The 21,150-nt window shown below is 42.2% G+C and overlaps 1 protein-coding gene across 20 annotated transcripts in view; it reads right to left on the bottom strand.

Annotated features, from left to right (window-relative positions):
* Positions 1–21,150, bottom strand: part of ERC2 (ELKS/RAB6-interacting/CAST family member 2) — a 993,908-nt gene that overhangs the window by 110,277 nt on the left and 862,481 nt on the right. The window contains exon 22 of one of the 20 annotated variants that reach the window (XR_012485046.1): positions 9,542–9,779. The exons of the other annotated variants lie outside the window; for them this stretch is intronic. The gene's annotated coding sequence lies outside the window, so the exon portion shown is untranslated. The remainder of the gene's footprint in view (positions 1–9,541; positions 9,780–21,150) is intronic. 20 annotated transcript variants of the gene reach the window in all.

Genomic DNA, 21,150 nt, shown 5'->3' with positions numbered 1-21,150 from the left:
GGGAAGCAGTAAGCCTGAGGAATGTTCAAAAGCTGAAAGAGCCTCCAAATCGGGGGCAAAGGCAGAGAAGGAAGGCCCACTAGAGGGGGGCTGGGGAAGCAATTCCCGAGGAAGCCCCTCACCTATCCCCACAACGGTCAGGGGAGGGGAGATGTCAGCTCCCCCGCTTCCCACCTTTGGGCAGCCACATCCTTCACCCCAGGAAACAGAAAGTTCTCCTGGGACTGGAATCCAGAACAATTTTATTCTGGATGAGGGGCCTCCAGAAAGGGTCTTCCTTCCCTCGCCCCCCCTGGAACGTTGGAACCCTGGGACAGCAGCAGATCTCTGCCCTTTTAATTCCATGAGCAGCCCAGGCTAGCCCTGGGAATGCTTCTAGTTTGAACCCGAGGATTCAGGGCCATTCTGGGGAGACTCAGTGGAGATCCTAAGAGTTTAAATGGGGAAGGGTCCACAGAGGCATCTGGCCCAACACTCTCATTTTTTACAGACCCAGGGGGGCAAGTGGCTTGCCCACAGTCACCCAGCCAGTCAGTCAGTGGCCCATGAAGGGTTGAACCTTGGAGGCAAGGCTTGGATCCAGGCCCCAAGTTTTATCGGGCTAAATCTCTATTTGTATGGACTCATGTATTTCTTCATCTTACAAAGAAGGAACTCCAGGCAATTCTGGAGGGCCGGAGTCTGCTCTCACTCTGACCCAAGATTTGAGGGGGCAGGGAGCATGGCTCTGGACCAGCAGCTGTTTTTTTTTTTTTTTTGGGGGGGGGCTTTGTAAGCAATTGCTTTTATCCCCTTGAAGGGTATTGCTCTGATTCTGTTTGTTAAGCAGGCCTGCCTCCCTGGAGGTCCCAGTGGGGCTTGCCTGGCATCTGGGCACGAGGGTTAAAGTTGCCAAGACTGCCAGAAAGTCAGGACAAGTAGGGACCTGTACCAGAAAGTCAAGACCAAGGCCGAGCAGCTTGTGGTTTGTGACTGCTTAGAGAGAAACAGAGGTCCCAGGAGAGCTGGGGTCAAGATTGGGACCAAGACTTGGCTCTTCTCCATTTTCAAGGGATGTTAGAAGCCTGAAAGCCTGGTGGGTAAACAAAGTCACGAATATAGAAAGCAGGAATATGAGACTAAAAGTTTCCTGAGTAATTGTCTGGCCAATCCTTCATTTTCTAGATGAGGAAACTGAGGCAATTTAAAGTTCAAGCTACCAGTGAGCACCAACACTCAAGGGCAGGAATGATTAGCCCTCTGGCTTTGGTGTGGGTGGTTTGGAGGTCCCAGGAGTGCCCAGGGGACAGCTCCAGCCCCATGTAGCAGAGCCTGAGTCCAGCAGAAACAGAGCTAGGAGTATGAGAATCAGGAGACCCTAAGCCCTTTCCTACTGAGAGCTCTAGAAGACGCCAGAGGTGACAGCAAAGACAGCCAGTTTCTCTTGGACTCCACCAGCCCTTCCAGACATCACCCTATCTCTCTCTTTCTCCAGAAGCCATCTATCCCAACCTCCTTACAGATAAGGAAACTGAGGCACAAAGAGCAGTAGTTTACAGATGACTGCAGGTCTAGAGCTGGGGGGGAACTCAAAGGCCACCCAGCCCACCCCATCACTGCCAAAGGGGCCTATGGCTTGAGAAGACGAATCTGCCCAAAGCTACACAGGTACAGTGGGGGAAACGGCAAACTAAGGAATATTGGAACTGGGGCAGAAAGGTCACAGGTCATCATTCTCGAGTTGACGGACAACGTGGTGATCGGGAAGGCTTATAGCACGGCTTCCCTCAGATCCCCGAGAACAAACGTTTTCTCGGATGACTCAGGAGCTGGGCTGATGCGGTTGTTCCATGGGCTAGGAGGGGATCTTTGCTAATCTCGTCTTTCATGTATCCTGAAAGTCCCTGACAGGTAAGCACTTTTAGCTTTCCTGGAACCAGATTCTTGGATCCTTCCCAGTCCAACTCTCACTCCTCAGCTGTTACAGGGAGTCAGAGAGCCCAAGCTGATTCAGAACTAGGGAGCTCACGGCATCCACCTGGTGAGGAAAGAGCAGGGACAAGCTCCTGGCTGGCCAGATTAGGACGCAACTTGAATGGAGGATGTATATTGTTAGGGCCAGGGCTCCTACCATGCCCTTCACTCATGTATGTATGGGCAGATGTATTTGTATGTCTGTATATGTATGTACATGTGCATAGAGATGGATATATAAGAATATGTGTGTGCCTATGTGTATAGATATATACTAACATGTGTGTATTTGTGTGTGGTGTGTTTGTATATACATAGATGTGATTTAAATTTTTCTTTTTAATTTTAATTTCAAAAACAATTTTTAAATTAAATTCATCATCCGGAGATCTCCATACACAACATGGCCGCACAGAGAAAGAAAATTTTATAAGAAACCATATTCATCACCTGTAGCTGTCAACTCAAACACCACCTTGGCTGCAGACAGAAGGGCAGGACTTGTTTCCTTTTCATCTTAGTATCTCCAGTTTCTGGCACATAGTAGGTACTTACGAAATGCTTGCCAATTTAGCACTATGACCAAAGAGCAATCTAACTGTTTACTCTTTGATGCAACCAAACATGAACTGGATCCACATCGCAAAGAAATCACAAAAAAGGGGAAATTTCCTTTTCATCTTAGTATCTCCAGTTTCTGGCACATAGTAGGTACTTATGAAATGCTTGCCAATTTGGCACTTTGACCAAAGAGCAACCTAACTGTATATTCTTTGATGCAACCAAACATGACTGGATCTACATCCCAAAGAAATCACAAAAAAGGGGAAATTTCCTTTTCATCTTAGTATCTCCAGTTTCTGGCACATAGTAGGTACTTATGAAATGCTTGCCAATTTGGGATTATGATCAAAGAGCAACTGAATTGCATATTTTTGATGCAATCAAACCTAACTGGATCCATATGCCAAGAAGAAAGAAACGATGTGCAAAAATGTTTTTAATAGCAGTTTTTGTAGTGGTAAAGGATTAGAAATTGAGGGAATCGATTGGGGAATGGCTGAACAAGTTGTGGTATGTGAATATAAGAGAATATTTGGGGGCTTTAAGAAATGGTGAGCAAGCAGATTTCAGGAAAACCTGAAAAGTCTTACACGAACTGATGCTAAGCAAGGTGAGCGGAACCAGGAGGATGTTGGGCACAGTAATAGCAGCGTTGTGTGATGTTCAGCAATGACTGACTGAGCTTCTCTCAGCAATAGAGTGATCCAAGACAATTCCAAACAACTTGAAATGGAAAATGACAACAACATCCAGAGCAAAAACTAATAGAGATGGAAAGCAGATTGAAGAACACTACATTCACTTTCTTTGTTTTTTCATTGTTTTTCCTCCTTTGTCCTGTTTCTTCTTTCACAACCTGACGCGGAAATAGGTCTAACATGATTACGCACGTATAACCTATATTAGATTGCTGGCCCCTGGGGCAGGGGGAGGGAGAAAAATTTGGAGCTCAAAGTTTCATAAAAATGAATGCCCATGTAACTGGAAGAAAAAGAATATACTATTTTCATTTTAAATGGTTGTTTATTGATTAAGATCGGGTGCTGTTTACCTCTTGTCTCTGTGTCCTCCAGAGCCTTACACAATGCCTAGTATACAGTAGATGTTTAATAAGTGCTCGTCGCTTGATTGTTGCCCCCATTCTGTTGTCCTATCCTTTTCCCTTATTTCCTTAGTTCCTTCAGCAAGGATTTTGCTCCAAGTATTTCTACAACAAATTCACTGGAGGAACATTGAACAGGAATTTCTGGTAAGCCACACCAAGGACATGAAGACGTGCCACAAAACAATCATCCCCCTAAGAGAGGAGTCTCCATGTGCTGTTGATACAATTAGACAAAATGAGGAAAACATTCTTTAGGAGCAGAGGGGAGGAGATGGAGTGGCTCCAACCCCGGCCAAGGGCCTTTCTGGGCAAGGCTCTGGGCTTTGTCCGCTCACCAGGCCAAAAAGCCATATAAAAAATGATCTGATGAAGGAGAATCCATTCTCCTGGAGCCTAGGACAAGATGGGAGAGGCTCTTGGAAATCTACCCAGACCAAACATCACTGGCCTGACCTTCCTGTTAGGGCAACTGACATTCTAACAAATATATTTTTGCATTTGGATAAGTGCAGATTCCCCTGTTAAGTGCAGGTAAGTCAGCAATTCAGTTCAACAGATGTATTCTAAAAGCTACCCAGGAAACAACGGAAGGAAGGAAGGAAGGAAGGAAGGAAGGAAGGAAGGAAGGAAGGAAGGAAGGAAGGAAGGAAGGAAGGAAGGAAGGAAGGAAGGAAGGAAGGAAGGAAGGAAGGAAGGAAGGAAGGAAGGAAGGAAGGAAGGAAGGAAAGGAGGGAGGGAGGGAGGGAGGGAGGAAGGGAGGGAGGGAGGGAGGAAGGGAGGTGGGGAGGGAGGGAGGGGGGGAGGGAGGGAGGGGGGGAGGGAGGGGGGGAGGGAGGGGGGGAGGAAGGGAGGGGAGAGAGAGAGAGAGAGAGAGAGAGAGAGAGAGAGAGAGAGAGAGAGAGAGAGAGGGAGGGAGGGAGGGAGGGAGGAAGGAAGGAAAGAAAGATAGATGGAGGAGAAGAAGAAGAGAAGGAACAGAAGGAAAAGAAGGAAGAAAAATCAGGTAAATTTTTATTTAGTTCTAAATGTTACTCTCTTTTATTACTCAGTTTTCCTTTTTAAGCCTGCAGCTTGGGGTAATCCGTTTCCTAATGGAATTTTGAAAGTTTACTCACAGACATAGTCAGAAAATCCCTGGATTCACTGAAATCCCTCCCAGGATCTCCAGGATCCCTTCTGGTCTTGCAAAGGTGACACGCAGTTCAGAGAGAACATTTCCCGTTCCCATTTCTAGCTGAATGCTAATAAAGCTCAGCTAGGCGTTATTCCAGCAGCCCAGCTGCTCCCATGATTGCTTTTTAAATTTATGCTCTTTTGAGAGGGGCCCGGACCTCTCCAAGCCCTTCTGGTTCGAGGAGAAGTTGGCTTTCCCGAGCCTGTTTGTGCGCCATCTCCATGGCTGGGGGATGATCGAATGCTTTCACTCGGTGCATTTGGATGCTCAGCCTTACATCAGGGCCCTATGAGCTGGTCAGCTTCCCCTAGCCAGGCCCAAGGAGCCCAGGGCTCTGCCTGACAAAGAGCAGATCTCCAGGAAGCTTTCCTCCTCTGCCTTTTAGCTGCCACCCCCACTCCACCCCAGCTCCAGTCCCAGCCCAGGAATCCACAACGGACCTCCAGACCTGCCTGGCAGTCAGATGGACTGAATATCAACCATGCCAAGAGTCGTGATGTCCATGGCACAAGGAATGATCACAGGGAACACAGTAGCCTGGAATCAGGGAGACCTGAGTTCAAATTCTGCCAATACTCTCACTCACTGACTCTGAATGGAGGAGTTCATTTAATGCCTACCTACCTCAGTTTCTTTATTTGTAAAATGACCTCTCAGGACTGTTGTGAAAATCAGATGAGAAAACCTATAAAGTGCTTTGCAAGTCTTAAAGCATTGTACACCTTAGGATGTGGATTTCCTCCCCCTCCCAGCCCCAGCCAGCTCATCTAGCTGTGGAACCTTCCTTCTTACTCCTTAAAAAGAAGTTTTTTTCCACATTTAATCTCTGATGTAGTTGAAACAATGCTGGATTTGAAATCAGAGGATGTGGATTCAGCGCTTAGTTTTGCCACTTCCATATGCTTAGCTGTTTTTTACTATTTCTTTTTTTTACTAATTTACTATTTTATTAATTTATTATTACCTCATTTACATTCATTATTGCTTCTATTGACCCAAATTGAGCTTGTAGTCCACTAAGATCTTAGTTTCTTTTTTATACAAATATTTCCCAACCTACCCCCTATTCTATATTGCCAGATTGATACTTTGTAATCACAACTCTTTATATTTCTCTTTATTGCTTTTCATCTAAATTAGATTCATCTCATTCTAAACTCTTAATGGCTTTTTTGGATCTTCCTTCATTGGGTCAGGTCTTTCTCTGGGCTTTGGGCCATTAACATCCATGATAAAGATATTACCTGTGGCTTTCTTCAAATCATTGACAACAGGTCAGAGAGCGATCCCTGAGGAGCCGTACCAGAGACTCCCCTTGATGTAGATAGTGGAACAATAGTGACAGATTCTGGATTAACCAACTCTACTACTGCTTATCCCACAATTCTCCATCTAGTGCCCAATGGCAGCACAACTCTGGGCTATGAGTGCTATCAAATAAGGAAATGAACTTAGTCTGGCATAAATGATTCTTGCTGGAAACACTGGCTATTAGCAATCACTGCTTCCCTTTTTACATGTTTACAAACCAACTTTTAACAAAATGTTTTCAAATATTGCCAGGGATCAAAGTCTTACTGCTCATAGTTGATAGACTTCACTCTGTTTTCTTTATTAAAATGAAAAAAATAAAAATAATAATTAAAAAAACCACCTCCTTCTCTTTGAGGAAAACACAATTCTATCTTATTAACTCTGGATAAAAAGATGCCAGATTCAGAGTTGGAAGCGACATTAGACAGCGAGTTGGACAGCATCCTAACAAGTCCCTCAGTTGGCCCACAGGGCCTAAACAATTTGCCTGGGATGACAAAATTAGTCCCAGAGGGGATATTTATTCTATTCAAAATTCAGATTCCCCCAAACAGAAGAGATGATTTCGACCTGAGAAATCAATCATGATAACTCCTTTATGTGGTCCATAATCTATGTCAGCCTCCAAATAAACACATTTCTCACTAATGTGAAGGTACCCTACAATGCTTTGTTTTTCCAACTGGGCAGAATATTTTCAGTCATAGAACCACAGAATGGCAGAATAAGAAGGTGGTCTAGAATAAAGCCCCACTAGGGTTTCCAAGCAATCTTTAGCCTTTGCTTGAAGACCCCAAGGATGAGGCGTTCATCTCATTTCACAGTTGGTTAATTCTAAGTGTTAGGATGCTGCTCATCAGAGCTTTCTAGCTTAGATGATTTTTTTTGCTCACTACAGGATAAATTTATGCCTAAATCTGCCTCTTTGCAATTTCTCCTTGTTATCCCAACTTGGGGCCTCCAGAGTGAGGAAGGCCGATGTCCTGCCCACCTGATAGTCACCAACTCTGTGACAAAGGGCAAGTCCCTTAATTGGATGTTGCAGTCAGAAGATCCTGGGCTCAAATCCCTGCTGTCTGACCCTTAGCCTCAGTTTCCTTAGCAGTAAGTTGGAGATTATAATACAAAGAGTTATAGCAATGCTTAAATAAGATGAAAAGGGTTGCACACAATTTTAAGAGCTCGAGGCAGCAGAATAGTGAAAAGGAAGAGAGACAGGAGGTAATGAACCCAGTGGCTAGGCTATTTACTCCCTGTGGAACTGTGGGCAAGTCCCTGAGCCTCTCTAAATATCACTTTCCTATTTTGTAAAATGAATAGAGTAGGGTTGGGGGCTCCTAAAGGTCCCTTCCTGCTCCAAAGAAGAGCCTCTGATCATCATCATAACTACCATGGTTCATGAACTACACTGAAGAGGGATGGCTCTCCTGAAGAAGAACATATCATTGAGCCAGATCAAGACAAATGGCCATGTGCCCCATTTACTCTTCACTCGGGTTCTGTGGGAAAGAGAAAGCAAGGTAACATGGCCCTCACAACTTGCTTCTGCCATCCTCAGTCCAAAACTGAAGCCAAGGCAACACAACCCTTTATACACTGAAGTCATTACCTCAGCTGATACCATGACTGGCATTTATTGCTTTTTGGTGAGGAGCCTGCTAGGTAGCCCCCTTGCCTCAGGTCCAGGAGGTCAAAGGTTCACTTCTGCATAGACAAAGAACTGGCCCTCATCCAAGATGGTGGGTGGGCTTTGCTTAGCTCTGGGAGAGAGTGTCCTGCAGGGAGATCTCCCTGTTCTTGTGGTCAGGGGAGAAGAGGAATGGCTCTGAGAATTAAATTCATAATGTCTGGAGCCAGAGACAGTGGAGTGTGGTTGCTGGAAATAAGAGGCTTGGTAAGAAGAACACAGCTCCCTGATGCTTATGAATTTTTTCAGACAGAAAATTCTCTTTCTCTTTGCAAATCCTTCAACTCAATCCAACAAACCAATCGATCAATCCACAAAGATTGCCCACTCTGCTCCAGGAACACCTACTTTGTGTGCTAGGTGCACAAATAAGAGTCCCTCTCTTCAAGGAGTTTACTATCTCCTGGAATAGCATATTTACAGAGGAAGAAATAATAATAATTTATTTAAAAGCCCAAAAAGTAGAGAATGAACATTCAATGGGAGGCAGGGATAGGAACAGTTGGGGGAGTAGGGAAACAGGAAGTCACAGTGAGACACCTGGATTGATTCTTGAAGGACACAGGGAGGTTGAAATGACAAGGGAGACCCTTCCAGGGAGGTGGATAGTAAAGCTCAATGGGGACCATCTGGGATACTTTTAATCCAGTGAATATTTTTCGAAGTGTCTTCTATGGATAACATCCCGAGCTCTTTCTCTCCATCTCTGAGCTGAAGTAAATGAGAGGAGAGAAGCAGTGAAGTGAATCAGTTTGGATTGGAATAAAGAAAATCTGAGTTCAAATCTGCCTCCAGATACTTAGCTGCACTCAGATGCTTAATTGCTATGTGACTCTGGGAAATGGCTAAGCATGCTGGTATTTTTGCCAAGAAAATCTCAGTGATCTCAAGTGCCATAGCCCAGGAGATCACAAAGAGTCAGACAGGGTTAAACAACAAGAAGTCACAAGGGGGTGGGATTGGGTGTGGGGGGACTAAAAACTATGGCTCAGAGGGAACTTGCTATCATACTCACGATGATAGCAAGTGGGATTCACTAGGTCCATCACAAACACCAAAATGATATATCATTGCAGAGAAAAGAAAATTTAGAAATGATTCTATGGAATACAGATTTTCCTTCCCTAACATACACAGCAGGTAAGTAGATTTGCAAAGTAAACAAAAGCTGCCTGATACACATATTTACTAACTCCCCAACACATCTGCCACAGTCATCACAGAGAACTCTACGAAAGCAAGGGCTGTTCTTGAAAGGAAACTGGCCATGTGAAAATCTCCTAATTCTCTTGTAAGGATGCCAAGTTAAATGCTTGCTGGTAAAAAAGATTCCCGGTGGTAAAGAAGACAGTGCCCTGAACAACAAAAAAAAATGTTCAAAGGCTATTGCTAGACCCCCTCAAATGTTGATCCAGAGCTAAACGGAACTCACAGGTCAGATCATCTTGACTAATGTCATCATTTGACAGATGGGGAAACTGAGGCTCAAAAAGGATATACCATTTTTCCACGGTTGAACAGCTAGTGTGACTTAAATCCATGTTTTCTCATTCCAAATCCAAAGACCTTTCCAAGGTGGTGGGTAAATTAAGGCATTGACTACCACTCCAAAGGCTAAATACTGTTCCATGAAAAAGAAGGGTGGCACTCCAATGGGTCAGTAACTCTGACTGGCAGCCCCAGTCCTGCCCACCCCACCCTGAGCATCTTCAAACATTTGAAAAAACAAAAGTAAATATTGGACCTGCTCTGGTGTCAAACTGTTACTTGGTCCTCCCAGCAGTATCCCTCCTCCTCTCCTCCTCCTTCTCCTCCTCCTTTCCTCCTCCTCCTCCTCCTCCTCCTCCTCTTCTTTATAGACAGGTAAAGATGGATCTCTTGAAGGAATTGGGGGTCACACTCTAGGCAAAGGTTGGACAGGTGATCAATGAGCGGCGTGAGACTTTGCCGTGGTCATGTGCCTCCAACAGTGGCTGGATCATCTGAGACAATGACAAGCAGAAGCGACAAGAGGGCAGCATTAAGAGCCAGAGGCAATGAATAAGGGTGGGCACTCTCTAGGGCTTTCCACTGCTTTTCATGCTCTGGAAGTCTTTGTTTGGCTAGGGGATTCTATCCAAGTGCTCCAATTCCAGAAAGTGCCTTTCTATACTTTCTGTCCCCCGGTTCTTTGAGTATATTCCTTTAAACCATTCCGGATGCTCAGTTTAACAAAACTGCAAAAGAGCTGGATGGAGAGCTCAGAGAACTCAGGCCTTTTCACCTCAGCAAAGCTCCTGGTTGCCATGAAAATCAATTTGGAGCATGACCTAGAGGGATAGGTGGAGCTGCAACCTCATTCCTGGTTCCTTTCCTTTGCATTCCTGACAGCAACAAAACAACCAATCACCAAGCTCCAACAACTGCCCTAAGATTTTAGTCTCTTTTCTAGGAGGCACAAGATCTGACTGCCCAATCAATGGGAAAAGAAATGATTTGGCTCAATAGTCAGTTATTTAGTCTACATGATGCCAGAAGTAAGTAAAGAAATAAACAAAAAAGATAGATAAATGAATTAACTAATGAACAAATAAATAAGCAAACAAATGAGTAAATAGAAAAAGAAATAAATATATTTGATCCAACCTGGGTAATATTGCTTTACACATACCCTTCATAAGATCCATTCCTACCTATCACAGTCCAGCTCAAATCGTATATTCTTACAACTTTCATATTGTTGAAATAGATAGAAGAGCACACAACAATCACCAAATATGGTATCTTGAGCCCCAAAGCAATCATCCTTCTCAGAACCCCAGAATTTCACCTCTGAAAGAAACTTTGCTGGCCATCTAACCTACCCTGTACCTGAAGAAGAGTTTCCTTGATAATTCATCAAACACTAGCCTTTAGCCAAAGACTTCCTAGGAGGAGAAACATTACTCCAGTCTTCCCATTACCCTTTTTGATAGCTCTAATAATTAAGCCTAAACTGGCTTCTTTGCAGCATTTTCCTGTTGTTCCCACTTCTCCCCTTAGGACCAAACAGAACCAGTTTAATCTCTTTTCCATATGCCAACTTTTCAAATACTTAAAGACAGTCAATTCATCACCATGTATTTATGAAGTGCTCACTTTTTGCACAGATAGAACAGTTCTGCTTACTATTCTCTTCATTAGGTTAGAAATTAAATTTCATTTAATCAGCCCTCTTCAGGTGTGGATGCCATGTCCTTTTACTTTCATAATTGATTTTTAAATATTCTTCAGATTATAAATGTTTTTTCTCACCTGTGGTCCCCAGAATTAAACATGATACTCTGGGTGAGGTCTGCAAAGATAGTCCAATGGGAATAAATTTCACCTCCTTATTCTAGGGAGCTTTTCCTCTCCTAAGAAGGAAGGACCAGTCATGTCAAGTGAAGCAAAATGTACTTGGTCCTTGGAGATATTCTTAAATTCCATCCTTCTTGGGTGAGACCCGAGATCACATTGACATTTTTTTCTCATTTATCTTCTTGGATTATGGCTTTTGTTTTTCCCCTTCTAGATTCCCCTCTTCCCTTGCCTAGGACGTCCCAGGAGACAGTGAGAAAGCGATCTCATTTTTCTTACACTTAATTTAATTTTGTTAATGTTGGCATTTTAGCTAGGCCCAAGCTCAGGCAACTAAGGAAACCCACTGGCTTATGAAACAGATCAGCTCAATGGCACAGAATGGAATGTTTTCGAGATGATCACTTTTCCTTTTCCCGATATGGAACGACCAACATAGAAGCAAGATGTGGTTGTGTTATGGGGGTGGAGGAGATGGGACGATCACTATAGAAGAAAATTTGGTTTATTTATTTGTTTGGGGTTTTTGATTTTATTATTTTTTTTTGAGTGGGGAGAGTTGAGGAATATAGTATCAGAGCCATAAATAGGGTAGAGCAACTGGGGCTCTTTCCCAAGGCCCTAAAATTGAGAGGATGCTCATAGCATTGGCTGTTTTTCAGCAGCTAGTTGGTAAAAAATAATGAAGATAGAAAGTTTTCAGGAGATGTTTCCTCCCCCAAGGAGGACCAAATTACCAAGTTAGCTCATGGTAACCCTTCCTATTGAGCTTTATGTCCCGCATCCCAATGTCCTAAGTAGTGCTCCTGCTGGTTTGTGGGTTTCTATCATTTCCTTCCTTCTTGTTTGGGTTAAGGAAGGTCCATTGTAGATCAGCAACTGATCTGCAACCAATAGGCTTAGAAAATTTTGCCTGAGGCCTTGAAGTGACCTGTCTGGTTTAATGCAGCCAGTATGTTTCTGGGCAGGACAGAAACCCTAGGCTCCCTAACTCCAAAGGACACAATGCCTCTTTTAGCAGAGTTGAAGACCTTTTCCTTTCCCCTTTTTTGTTTTAAATTAGCACATGGTGACCTTACCAAGAAGAAAAGAAGTCGCTCAGAAATAATCTGAGTTCCTGATTCCCACAGTCCTGAACACATGAGGATAAGGGATCTTTCCCATCAAACCATCCAGAAAGCAATCCCACAGACAAAAAGAAGCATCTTAACACGGGACAATAAATTGTTTTAGATTTTTCTCTTACCAAGAAATGGATTAGGCTTTTTTCTTCTGGTAAAAATATCCTGCCTTGGTACCCACTATGGACATAATCATATCATTAATCAGCCTAATCAGATGCAATTCCTTTCTTTGGATCCCTTTGTTGATTGATTTGAAGTCTACATCAATCCTCAACGTTGGGCCCTGAGCCTGTTGCTCTAGTAGCTCCAAGTTCCATTGGCTGGGGATTTAGGCTGCTCATCTCCCAGCTTTTGAGGTCAAGGCCAGGAAACATCAGCTCCCTTCTGCCAAAAATCTCAGGAAACACTGACCTAAACCATACTCACCAGTACTTCTAAATATAATAGTAACCTTTGACCCCCACACATTAAGTGCCCCAATTATGTAATTAAAACAATTATGCCATTTAGCAGAGATTTTTTTTTTTGCAAGAGACAAGGCAAGACAATTATTCCAATCACTGAGCCCATTTTTCAAAATGAGCTGAAATGATTAACCTTTGGATGGGCATCTTGGGGTTTGGATGGTATCTTGGGGTTTTCCCAGGGATGGCAAAAGACCAGCTCCTAGACTTCTGTCTCATGGCTGAAAAAAATAAATACCCAAATACCCCCTTATCCCTTCAGCCTACTCATCAAGCACAGAAGTAACAATACCTCCATAAACTACTCAATTTAGCAAAGCATCCTTTGTCTACCATTTTATTTTCATTTCTCAATAATCCACTGAGATCAGCAGGGTAGTTGCCAAAACCCCAATTTATCCTGCAAGTGAAGAAAGTAACACTTTAAGAGGATAAGTGACTTGATCAAGCTTAGCTAGTTAGTGGCCAAGTTGGCCTTAGATCCCAAATTTCAGTCTTTAATCTTATATTCTTGAACCTTAGTCCTTAGTACCCTCACTGAGCCTCAGTTTCTGTCTCTATTAGAACCAAGAAACAGATGATCTGTAAAGTCTCATTCTTATAACTCTATGATTCTTTCTGTGAAATGGGTTCATTAAAAAAGAAGGGGATAGTTAAAAGGGAATAGTATATAAGTAAGAGCACAAAACAGAACAAGAGATGAAATAGCTATGTGACCATACGTTAGTCTCTTAGTCTACATTTCCCTCAGTTTACTTATTTGTTAGAAGAAGAAATGAGAAGGAGAAGGAGAAGGAGAAGGAGAAGGAGGAGGAGGAGGAGGAGAAGGAGAAGGAGAAGGAGAAGGAGAAGGAGAAGGAGAAGGAGAAGGAGAAGGAGAAGGAGAAGGAGAAGGAGAAGGAGAAGGAGAAGGAGAAGGAGAAGGAGAAGGAGAAGGAGAAGGAGAAGGAGAAGGAGAAGGAGAAGGAGAAGGAGAAGGAGAAGGAGAAGGAGAAGGAGAAGGAGAAGAAGAAGAAGAAGAAGAAGAAGAAGAAGAAGAAGAAGAAGAAGAAGAAGAAGAAGAAGAAGAAGAAGAAGAAGAAGAAGAAAAAGAAGAAGAAGAAGAAGAAGAAGAAGAAGAAGAAGAAGATGCAAGAATGCAAGATCAGGAGCCAATTGATTTGAGTTCAAATAATAAACAGATGCCTGTGTATGACATTGGATATTTGATCTCAGTTTCCTCTTCTGTAGAGTAAGGATTTTGGATGGCGCCATGATCTGTAAACTTATCCATACTTGAAAGACATGTTGGTCCTTAAATCATATACTTAAGGTACCATCTTATTATAAAAAAGTCAGAGATTATCGCCTGATAATAACAATAACAAGATGATAGCAATGACTAATGGCAATAATGATCATTTACAACTGGCACTCCAAAGGAGCTTCTCAATAACTCTGTGTACATAATCTGAGTCCTTGTGATCAACAGAGACTTAGCACAATGCCTGGCTCATGGGAAGTGATTCATAAACTGAATAGAGATGCATATGGGCTAGCCGTGTGCTATTATTATCATTTTTATTTCACCTCTTCAGGTTTTGTTTTCTCCTATTTTAAGGAGATTGGAGCAAGAGAGAGTGCAAGTGATTTGTCTGGTGGTTACACAGGTGATAGAGAATTCAGAATTTCCTGACTCCAAGCTCAGCATTCTGTCTTGTACTTCCTATCAATGTGGCCCACCATCAATGGGTCATCTGCTGAACGGGGCAAGCTAAGTGTTGGCTCTGGAGGTACAGGACTTAGATAGGTTCAAATCCCAAATCTGATGATTACTCAACTATTTGTTGAGCAAGTTACTTCCACCGCACTGGAGCTTAGCTTTCCTACCTTTAAATAAGGGGTTTGGACTACATCTTTCTAAGGAACCTTCTTCATTGAAGTCTTTCAATCTCCTTGGATCTCAGTTTTCTCATCTGGAGGATGACTCTATTCTGGCATTCTTTCCAAATCTCCATCTTGGTCTTGTGTTCTTTTTGAGTCTCAACAGTTGGCCACAGAGGTCCCTTCTGACCCTTGACTCATCCCATAATTTCATTAGGTCTCAATTTCCTTATTTGTAGCACAAGTGGAAAATGTGGCCTAAATTCTGCGATTCCTCCCTGATCAATAACCACAATATCTTCAGGAGAAAGAAAGGGATGGAGAGTGGCCCTGGATGCCCCGGCTCAGCCCTTTCCTGTCCCTGGTTTAGACCTTAAGGACGTGGGGTGGTCTAAAAGTGGGTAAAAGACAAAGGGGCGATATCTTCAAGTCCCAGCTGTCTACAAGTTGTACTTGATGAGTAGGGATTAGCTGCCTGCAGCTCCAAGCATAAACATCTCAGCCTTTTTGCTGAAGATGCAGCTTTAATGCTTGCTCTTATTGTGAGTTATTTCAAGAACATACCATTTTATGGGCAAGAGGAAGCCTTTTTCCTCCATAAAATGATTTTTATCACAAACCAAACATTCTTGTGACTCTTGGGTACTCTGCTGGTGTCAGGGCTGTCTCTCTGTGGAGAGAGGCCAGCTGTTGGAATGGAGAAGACCTGTTCCAGAGGTGCCCTGGAGCAACACCACGCTCAGATGATTGCTTTGGGGCACATGGAGTCCGGAAACTCCCATAGATCAAGGATGACTTTTATTCTTTTCCCAGGCCTTGCCTTGCAAGGGAAACTTTGCAGGGAGGAGAGCAATGATTTCTCTAATGCAATGTTTTCCATCTTTGTGATCCACTTTTCTTTCCATGATTATGGATAGCAGGACTTATTTGGGGGAAAAGCGGGGAGACTATCATTCTCTCCAAACATTGGAAAAAGCCATGAAAATGGAAGTCAATGTCCCAATCAGTAGAAATTGTGAGAAAATTCAAGGGTCTTTCTTATCATTCTAAGCCATTAGGTAGAGACTGTAACCACCAAAAATAACAATAACCTCTAGGAACATGACTTTATCTGAACAAGGAAGACCCAGAAAAACAAGAATGGGAGGAGGATGAAAACAGAACAAAGAAGCAAAGGTGTAATACAGACAGTGGACAAGAACCATATCTCCAACAGGTCCCATAGTGGCTATTTGACCTTTGACTTCCACAGAAAGGAAAATAAAATCATAAGAAGGCTCTATATTGGAATTTCAAGACCCAAGATTAATGGAGAACAACACAGATATGTCGAAGGGGCCTAAAGGAATTAGAGGGCTGATGTTTGACTGAAACTATTTCTCAAGTCAGGGCAAAACCCATTAGTGGAGAATAAAATTGTTGACGGTAATGATGGAGAAAATGGCACTTTTTCAGCCTTTCTGTGGAGAAAGCTGGCCATCCTTAGAGAATACTGCATGAGGAATATACTTGTCTCTTCAGAATCTAAAGCAAAGCCAGGATGAAAGTACTGCAAGAAGAGAACATCTTTAAGCAAGAGATAAGATAGAGGGCATCTTCAGAATTAGCATATCTCTTGTTGGCTTGTAAATGGGAATTCCTGGTAGATAGCAAACAGTTTGTTTTCTTAATTAAGACTAATTAGGAAACAGCTCTCTTTCCTCCCCCCCCCCTACATTTTCTTCTTTTAACATGGATAATACAAAGGTGAGAGGCAGGCTGCCTTATAGAATGCACAGCTGACCTTAGAATCAGGAGGCCCTGTCTAGAACCTGGCCAGGGGACCCTGGGCACTTAATCCCTCAGCATCCCCTGGCAACTTTCTTTCTTTTCTTTTTTTTTTTTTTTTTTTTTTTTTCCCCTGGCAACTTTCTAAATTGCAGAACAGAACTCATTGGTGAAGGTAATTTCCTCCTGGGGAGTTCCACAGGGAAATGGAGAGGTCCTGTCCCCCAAAAAAGATAAAGAAAAAGAAATCCCAAAGCAAAGCCAAGATGACCTTTTGCCAGCCTTTCAGAAACCGAGAACCCCTTTCAAGGAGAATATGTGGGATATATAAAACACTTTTAAGTTTTGCGAAGCGCTTTATGGGACTTATCTCAGATGGCACAGAAAGCTTTCCTTGCTAGAAACTAATCTTGATCCTCAAATTTTCACAGCCAGCAGACCCTGGCTCAGATAAGCAAATGACTTGTTTAAGGTTAAGTTGGGACACAATTTGGATCCTCTGCCAGGAATCCTGGTTCCTCAATCAAGTGGCAGCCTGTTGAGTCGGAAAGTTGGTTGGACTTTTTTTTTTTATCTTGACACTTTATTCAGGTGGGTCAGCAGAACTATAGAATATTAAGTGCTGCATTTAACATGTATGGGACTGCCTGCCATCTAGGGGAGGGGATGGAGGGAAGGAGGGGAAAATTTAGAACAGAAGTGAATGCAAGGGATAATGTTGTAAAAAAATTACCCATTCATATGTACTGTCAAAAAAAAGTTATAAAGAAAATGGGATTTACACACATATGTTGTATCTAGGTTATATTGTAACACATGTAAAATGTATGGGATTGCCTGTCATCTAGGGGAGGGAGTAGAGGGAGGGAGGGGATAATTTGGAAAAATGAATACAAGGGATAATGTTATAAAAAAAATTACTCATGTATATGTACTGTCAAAAAATTATAAATAAAATTTTAAAAAAGTTATAATTATAAAATTAATTTAAAAAAAAGAATATTAAGTGCTGGAGAGGACATTAGATATCATCATCCAACTTTTTCATGTTAGTCTTACACAGATTGTGTCCCCTTGTTGCCCCAAATCTTTATTCTCTGTCCTTCCACCCTTCATTTAATTCCCATAACCACATTTTTGCTGCCAGTGTTACCATCCCACTACCCATCTGCTTGGACCTTACCTACTTCTTCCTACCTAGTCAGGAAATGGGCCAAGGAGCCAGTGGAGCCGCCTGACTCTGAGACCGATGCTGCCCCAGCCGTGCCATTGTTTGGCAAGTAAGCACTTTTCAGCCTTTGATTTCTTTGCTTTCAGGCAGTCATTTTGGTGCCCCAAGTCTTCCCTTCTTGACATCAAGAGAAAGGACTTCTAACCCTCTTGCCCCCTCCTCATTAGAATCACTCATCCTCTCCATGTTTTTTCATACAAGAAACTTAGAGAAACGGTTATATTTGGCTAGCTGTTGAGGCTCACCGAAAAATACACAGTTTTTAGCATAAAAATATACAACTTTCCCCATGGATGTGATCTCCAAACAAGTTACCTAATCACCAGAGGTAATTTTATCCCACCCACGGTGTGGTTAGGAACTATATTTTTAGGGCTTGCACATAGAAAAGAGACAGATCAGCAGAGAGGAAAGAATGGTGAATGTGGAGTTAGGAGAGATCTCCAAGTGACCCCTGCTTCTGACATTTGGCAGACATGTAAATCTTGGGAGAAGCCAACTAATCTTCCAGTATTTCAGTTTCTTCATATGTAGAATGAGAATAATAATACTTAATTTTCAGAGGCAACACAGGATGATCTATGAAAAGTACTTTGGCAACTCTAACGTGAAAAAGAAATATTAGTTATTAGTATAGTCAGCCCTTAAACATTGGCTTACTTGCTCAATTTAATTTCTTAGTCTGTATGGATTGGACAGAAGTCTTTCAAGTGTTGTGGGGCTTGAGGCAGTCAATATGATGGATTCAAATATTATTTCAGATGATAATTCCCCGATGGGGTTAAGTCACTTCCTTTACTGAGCTTCGGCTTTTGTTCTGTTAAAATGATGGGGTTAGTCTAGCTGCTCCCAAGATCCATTGCAGCTTTCAATCTATTTGTCCTGCACTATCTGCCCCAGAGGAGGACTTGGGACTCCCCTGCCCTTTGAGGAATTTGGGTTTCATTTGCACTTGATTCAGGCCACATGTCAGAATACAGATGGACACTTCTGGTTGCTCAGTGACCCTGCTTAACCTTTTGCTGATGTTCCTGCTTTTAATGATTGAAGTCATCTCTAGAGTCAGCTCTGTCATGGGATCTTAAAGAATTCTCAGCTACTTCAAGGGTCTGAGGAGAGTCTCTAAGGTTGAATTTTGGATTCATACTTTCTTGAAACCAAAAAACAAAAAAAAAAGCTCACCTCTCAGTCAGCTGGATGTCAGTATATTTGTCACCAAAATTGCCAGCTCTCCATGTTTTCATCAAGGAAACCTTGGATAAGCACATAGACCATTCATTGATCTGAAGAGATATTTTAACAATAAGAAAAATGGTGTATGAATTCAAAATTGTTGGTCATCTCTTTTCCATTCTTCTGAGATCATCTCCTCTTGAAGAGAATTTGGAAATTGGTCCCCAAGAACTTTTTTTGAAGTTTTTATTAAGCCCAGTAAAACATTAGAATTCTTGAATATATATTTGGGCACATTTGACCATTCTCTTTGACTTCATTTTTTTTTGGAAGAGCTAGTCTTTCTCCCCATGGTTCACTGGGCTCAGAACTGGAGTCCCAAGGTGGTGATTCTAAAGGGTATTTCAAATATGACCAGATCACTATAAAAATGCCAGCAGATCTGTTCTATTTCATGCCTGCTTTTGTTGTCCTCCTCCCAGTTTCATCTACAGATGCTTTCAGGATTATCTTGGCTTAGCTGGATTTCTTGCCAATCTCTTTTTGGGCTCATTTTCTCCTCAACTGTTTTTCACCGTTTTATGAGGCAATCTCCCTTGACGTTTTCCGTTATCTGCCTCTGTGACAATCTGCAAACAGTCTTGCGCTCTAAATTGGTATCAGCCTCGGCTACCTTAACTAGCCGCTCAGCCAGGAGACTAAGCATTTGCCGGTTAAAGGTCTTTCTGGCATTTCCTTTGTAGTCACCATTTTACATCCAAGAAACTGCACCAGAATGTGTCAACAATTTCACTTTTGCCCATTTCCCATTTTTCGGAGTGGATTGCTTGTGTGAACAGGTAGAGAGGCAGAATGAGAGATTCTTCATTGCTTTGGAGTTGGAGTGTAAACGGTTGATATTTGACTGATTTTAGAGAGCTGATTTCAAAATATTTAGTATATAGTGTAGATAGAGATATATAATATATAATTGGTTACTTATCTGTTAAATGGAGTTAATTTCATTTTTCAAAAATTGTGATGTCACTTGTCACTTGCCAAGTCCCCATGCTTTCTGACTTTCCCTTTGAAGAAAGTCTTCACAAGAAATCTGAATTATTAATAAAGCTTTAGCCTCTTTCGATCCGTAAGACTAAACCTACATGTCTAGAAAACATGAAGCTCCTCCAAAGGAGCAAAGTAGTGGATAACATAGGGGAAAGAAACATATTAGTAATGATGAGTTATGTGCCAACCCACACACATGTAACCAAAGATAGACAGAGATAGAGACAGAGACAGAGAGAGACAGAGAGACAGAGAGAGATATTAGTAATGATGAGTAATGTGCCAACACACACACATGTAACCAAAGATAGATAGAAAGAGATAGAGACAGAGACAGAGAGAGACAGAGAGAGATATTAGTAATGATGAGTTATGCGCAAACATACACACACGCAACTAAAGATAGAGATAGAGACAGAGAGAGACAGAGAGACAGATAGAGATAAATTGATCATTTAAGAAATGTATGAACAGAATAGGAGATGGGCTAATAATGCAATGAAGACAAAGGACAGACTATGTGTTGCAATAAGACCTAAAAAAAGTAGCTAGAAGGCAGTCTTCCATTGTATTGGGTACATCCTTATGAAAGATTTTCAGGAGGACACAGGCAATAATGAGAAAGTACAGGGTGACTGTATTCTCCACTATTGGAGAAAAAAGCCATATTAATAAATTCTTGGCTCCATTTAAAGAATATTGAAGCAATTATTTCCACAATATGGATATCCAGATCAGCCATTTTCACATTCCTCTAGATTTAATTGAAAGAGCTTTCTAATGTTCTAAGGATAATTAAATATTTCAATATTCCCAAAAGTTAACTCTTGAACTTGTCTTGGTATAAGGTGGAAGACATTGGGGGTGTTGTGGCTGAGAGAAAAAAAAGTATTGTATCTGGGCAGGGGACCTGGCTTCAGATCACGCTCTGCCTTTTACTACCTGAGACCTTGGTCAAGTCCTTGGTTTCAGCATCTGTCAAATAAGGATGTAGGCCTAAATGACCATGAAAGTGCCTTCTAACTCTCAAGCTATAGTTTGATGGAGTTAGTATGGATTTAGGTCCAAATAGTCTCTACTTGGCAAGCTAATAAACTGTTTGTTGGCTAAGGGACCTGGGAGCTCTTTTGCTCTCCTCTCTGTGGCCAGTTTTTATACCTTAAGCTTTTCTCAGCAATGATGGAATAAAAGCCAATTCCTTCTCTTTTGGAGTCCAAATCTTATTTCTGTGTCAGGTCACAGGAGTTTGGCTCAGTCCCCGGTTCTCTTTAAACTTTCTTCTAACTGGTATTTCCTTTGATTTCTGCCTTAATCCATCCATTGTTGAGGTCAGATTCAGAAATCTGACAGGTAATTTTCTGTCTTT

Source organism: Sminthopsis crassicaudata, chromosome 1 (genome assembly GCF_048593235.1).
Source record: "Sminthopsis crassicaudata isolate SCR6 chromosome 1, ASM4859323v1, whole genome shotgun sequence".
Taxonomy (NCBI): domain Eukaryota; kingdom Metazoa; phylum Chordata; class Mammalia; order Dasyuromorphia; family Dasyuridae; genus Sminthopsis; species Sminthopsis crassicaudata.
This window is presented reverse-complemented; position numbering and strand designations above follow the sequence as displayed.